The following is a 5360-nucleotide window of genomic DNA, read 5'->3' as shown; positions in this document are numbered from 1 at the left end:
AGAAGAGAGAGAGAGGAGAGGAGAAGCTGGAAGATCCGACCTGGGTGACTCTGGAGTGATTTTATCTCTTTTTTATCTCATGGGCCTTTGGGATCCCCCTGACTTTGGGGTTTTTCAAATCCTTTTCCAATTCCTGGGGCTCTGGGCACAACTGCAGCAAGGCAAACCCAGCTGGCAGCTGGAGGCTGCTCCCTCCTCTCCTCATTCCAGAGCTCCTCTCCTCTCCCTCCTGCTTTTGCAGCAGCTGATGGAGCTGCTGGAAGTTTGGAGCCTGCACTTTTGGGTTGTGATTTCTCTCTGGAAATGACTGAGCCTGCTGTTTGGCAGTTAATAATCTGCATAATTACAGCTCCAGCAGCAGATCCTGTGCCTTTAGAAAGTGCACTGGAATCTAAACACCTTCTCCTTCCCTGCCTCGCAGTGTTATTCATTTATTCCTCCCCTAAATGACAACAGAATTAATTCTGGAGACACCTGTTGCTCCAAGTGGAGCCAGTGGATTAATAAAAGCCTTAATTATTAATGGCAGCAACTGCTCCCTAATGATTGTTTGCTGCAGAGTTAATGTTTGATTGGGGAAGGTCATCTGCAAGGCTGGGTAGGAAACCTGGCTGGCTGAGGGCATTAATCAGGTTAAAACAATTAATTCCCTTCTCCTCGGGTCCTCCTGAGCATCCCAAAGATCCTGGAGGAGGGAAACACCGCAGGTTTAATCCAGTGGGAGGAATTCCAGCAGGGATTTCAGCTCTTCCTGGGCTTCTCTGAGCCGGGCAGGGCCACCTTGTCTGCCCCAAAAGCCAAAAGCCTCGGGGGTTTGGGAGGGCTCAGGAGTGAGAACATTCCAGAAGGGCAGTGGGAACAGGGGCTGCTGCTGCTCTCTGCTCACACACTGTGCTGAAATGGGAGAAATCCTCATGATAATCTGGGCTGTAAAACCTCTGTCTGAGCTGGGGGTGTTCCCCAAAACTGCCTGGGCTGGGGGTGCCACCCCAAATCTCTGCTTGGGCTGGGGGTGCCACCCCAAATCTCTGTGTGAGCTGGGGGTGCCACCCCAAATCTGTCTGAGCTGGGGGTGCCACCCCAAAACTGCCTGCGCTGGGGGTGCCATCCCAAATCTCTGTGTGAGCTGGGGATGCCACCCCAAAACTGAGCTGGGCTGGAGGTGCCACCCCAAATCTCTGCCTGAGCTGGGGGTGCCACCCCAAATCTCTGTTTGAGCTGGGGATTTTGGGATGGCACACCCAGCTCAGACAGAGATTTGGGGTGGCATCCCCAGCTCAGACAGAGATTTGGGGTGGCACCCCCAGCCCAGGCAGTTTTGGGGTACACTCTCAGCCACCCCAAAACTGAGCTGGGCTGGAGGTGCCACCCCAAAACTGAGCTGGGGGTGCCACCCCAAACCTCTCCCTGGGCTGGGGGTGCCACCCCAAATCTCTGTCTGTGCCTGCCCAGTCCCGGGTGAGTGGCCCCAGCAGGGACTGGGATCTTCCCCGGCCATCCCAGCGGGATTTTCCCTCCCCATCCCGGCTCCAAGCGATGCTGCTGAGCCTTCCTGCTCCAGCCGGGCAGGGAGCAGCTCTGGGAGGGCGTTTTCCCTTCCCAATCCCGCATTTCCTCATCCTCTCTGCTGCGGGGAACCCGGGAATGGCAGCAGGAGCCGGGATCCAGCTTGGGATCCTCCTGGAGCGATGATTGCTGGGGATCAGGGTGGGAATAAACCTCGGGCTCCCTCTCCCTGCGCTTTCCCAGCTTTGCCCTCTCTGCTCTTGGAAGTTTTCTGTTCTTTTCCCTCCAAAAGGAGGCACAACCTTGGGGAAAAGGCTCGGGAAAAGCTCGGGAAAAGCTCGGGAAGGAAGGGCGTTGTCACAGGCGTTGTTGGAGGAGCGGATGTTTAACTCCAGGAATGAAAACAAAACCCCTTGGAGGAGATCCCGGGGCCTCGAGGGTCCGGAATCATCAGGAATGGGGCTGGGAAAACGGGAATGGCAAGAGGGAGAACGCCAGGAGGGAGAAGGAGCCAAAAGCAGAGCTCAGGGCACGGTGGAAAGGTCCTGGCAGGGAAATAAAAGGCGCAGTTTTATCCCTCCGAGCTGCCAGAGGCTTGGGAAGCGCCGGCTGGGAAAGGAGCGGGGTGGGAGACAGCAGAGCCCGGCCGGGGATCGGGAGGAGGGATCGGAGGAACGGGACAATCCCGAGCCTTTGGCACAGGGCAATCACTGCAGGATCCCCTCATCTCCCGCTGATGCTCCCAGGCCGGGCCCGGGCAGCAGCTCCGGCTCCTGGGATTTTCATTCCCGAGGTTTTCATTCCCGAGGTTTTGGCCCCCGGGGTTTTGACTCCCGGAGGTTTTGGCTCCAGGGATTTTGGCTCCCTGAGATTTTGGCTCCAGGGATTTTGATTCCCGGGGATTTTGGCTCCAGGGATTTTGGCTCCGGAAGTTTTGGCCCCCGGGATTTTGATTCCCGAAGTTTTGGCTCCCCGGGATTTTGGCTCCAGGGGTTTTGATTCCCGAAGTTTTGGCTCCAGAGATTTTGATTCCCTGGGATTTTGATTCCCGAGGTTTTCACTCCAGGGGATTTTGACTTCCAGGGATTTTGGCCCCCGAGATTTTGATTCCAGAAGTTTTGGCTCGTGGGATTTTGGCTCCAGGGATTTTGATTCCCGGGGATTTTGGCTCCCGGGATTTTGGCTCTGGAGGTTTTGGCCCCCGGGATTTTGATTCCCGAAGTTTTGGCTCCAGGGATTTTCATTCCCGAGGTTTTGACTCCAGGGGATTTTGATTCCCGAGGTTTTGACTCCTGGGATTTTGATTCCCGAGGTTTTGACTCCTGGGATTTTGATTCCCTGGGATTTTGATTCCCGAGGTTTTGGCTCCTGGGATTTTGATTCACTGGGATTTTGATTCCCGAGGTTTTGACTCCTGGGATTTTGATTCCCGGGGATTTTGGCCCCCGGGATTTTGAGGATTGAACCCTCCCTGCCCGCTGTTCCCGTCACTCTCCAGCTCCTTTCCAGGGAATTCCCAGGGATATTCCCGGGATTGTTCCTGCTGGTGGCTCTGGCTCTGCTCAGCCCGAACCCCCTGGGTGCCAGCAGGGCTCAGCTCCAGCTCCATCCTCATCCTCCTGGACCTCTCATTATTCCCATTCTGGCAGCAGGGATGGGAGCTCGGGAAGAAACTGGGAATTTCATTTATTTCAGGGGTTTTTTGTTTGTTTTTGTTGTTTTTTGGGTTTTTTTAGATTGCGGGGTTTTGTTTTATTTGGGGTTTTTGTTGGTTTTTTGTTTGGTTTTCTTGTTGTTTGGGTTTTTATTTTAATTTGAAAAGTCCACTGGGCAGGAAAAAGAGCCAGAAATGCATCTCAGAGATAAAAAAACCCCAAACTTCGTGTCCAGCTGGAGCTGGAGGGAGAACAGAGCTTGGCAGGACAGAATTCTCTGGAATTCCAGAGCCTCCTCCTCTGGAAGTGGCACGGGATGTTCGCTGGCTCTCATGGATTCAGCCACTCGCTTTTATGGATTCCCTGAAAAGCTGGAGCAGCAAAACCCCCCTGGTTCCTGCCTGGAGCTAAAACTGTGGAGCAACACCTGAAATTTTCCTTTCTCACCCCATCCAGGTGCTGAGAGCTGCTCTTCTTCCCACGTGGAATAATCTGGGAGCCCCCAAATCTGCAGGGTGAGCCCATTCCTGATCCCTTTATTAAATTATTCCCCACCTCAGGATTATCCTGGAGCATCATCAGGTGCTCCCAGGGACCAGAACAGACCAGGAAAGTTCTTTTTTTTCCCTGTTTTTTTGGTTTTTCCACGTGTCCTGGGGAAGCTCAGAGCAGGGCCCACGTGCAGGGGAGGTTTTTATTAATTATGGTGGAACAGCTCCGAGAAACAAACGCGGTTTCCATGGAAGCAGCGGTGACAATGTCACCTCCAGATGCTCCCAACAATTCCCTTCCTTTTTTGAGGCAGATGATGGGAAAACATTCCCAGGGGATAAACTCGGTGTCCTCTCATCCCAATTTTGTGCCCAGAGGGGGCTGTGGGTGAAGCTGATCCAGGATGGGATTTGGGAATGTGGAATTTTGGGGATTCTGGTGATCCTGGAGGTGCTGGAGGAGGGATAAAGCTCAGGAAGCTGCTCTGGAATAAACTGGGATCCTGTCTGGGAGAGGGAATGGGAGAGCAGGAGAATCACTGATGCTGCTTTAATGAATGCAAAAATTTAAATTAAAAAAATTAGATTATTTAAAAAATAAATTATTATTATTAATAATAATAATTATTATTATTTAAAATATTATTTAAATTATTGAAGAGCAGCAAAAGATAATAAAAGTTTGGGAGTTGAGTTTTCCCTGCTCCTTCCAGCCCTCTGTGCCAGGCAAAGGTGATCTTTTAACAACATTATTATTATTATTATTATTATTATTATTATTATTATTATTATTATTATTATATTTTATTTATTTATTACTGTATATTATTTATTTATTATTTATTATTATAAATATATATTATTAAAATTATATATTTATTATTATAAATCATATTATTTATAATAATAAATATAAATATATTATCATTATAATCATTATTACTATTATTATATATTAATTTTTAAATTAAAATACAATTTAAAAAATTAAAAATACTAAATTTTTTTAAATTATAAATTTTTATATTTAAAATATTAATTCTTAAAAAAAATAAAATAATGAATATTTTATTAAAGATTAAATCTTTTTAACCATTGAAATATTTTTAAATTTAGTTGAAATATTTCCCTGGCTGCTGCTGCTGCTCCCCAGGTTCACGCCCTGCCCCAGGATTGCTCTGGCTGTGAGCAGCATGTGACAAGGTTTAAATAAATCCTGATTTCTGCTTTGATACCCTGTGATAGAGGATGCCCTGAGCATTCCAGCACTGAGATTTCTCCCCTTTTTCCAGGACTTAAATGTGTTATTTCAGTGCAATAATTCAGTATATTATTAGTTATTCAGTGAAATAATTCAGAAATAATTCAGTATAATAGTTCAGAAATAACTCCAGTTATTTCCTCCAGCAGCTGCAATTTCACCCCGCTGCATTTTCATCTTTGCTGCATTACATAACGAGACATCAATAAAACAAATCCAGTTTAACACTGGGCTGAGGCCTGAATTCCACGTGAGAAAAAGCAGAATTAACCCAAATAAATGACTGAACTCCTGTTCCCTCTGCTCAGGATTAACCCCAGCCAGCATCTCCCTCACCTGGAGAGTGCCAGGAGGGTTTGTGTCCATCCTTGGGGGGTTTGTGTCCATCCCTGGAGGGTTTGTGTCCATCCCTGGAGGGTTTGTGTCCATCCTTGGGGGGTTTGTGTC

At 48.4% G+C, this 5360-nt stretch overlaps 1 long non-coding RNA gene across 2 annotated transcripts; it reads left to right on the top strand.

The window, feature by feature from the left end:
- The first annotated feature begins 6 nt into the window (after window positions 1–6).
- Window positions 7–5210, top strand: LOC117245459. Of its 2 annotated transcripts, none has more exons than XR_004500169.1 (2): window positions 7–3676; window positions 5063–5210. It is a non-coding gene; the product is annotated as an uncharacterized LOC117245459 (long non-coding RNA). The 2 variants fall into 2 exon arrangements; XR_004500168.1 differs by having other exon boundaries at window positions 5060–5210.
- The last annotated feature ends 150 nt before the right edge of the window (window positions 5211–5360 follow it).

The sequence above is a fragment of the Parus major genome, chromosome 23 (genome assembly GCF_001522545.3).
Source record: "Parus major isolate Abel chromosome 23, Parus_major1.1, whole genome shotgun sequence".
In the NCBI taxonomy this organism is placed as follows: Eukaryota; Metazoa; Chordata; class Aves; order Passeriformes; family Paridae; genus Parus; species Parus major.
The sequence above is the reverse complement of the archived record's forward strand: the minus strand, read 5'-3'. Positions and strand labels throughout refer to the sequence as shown.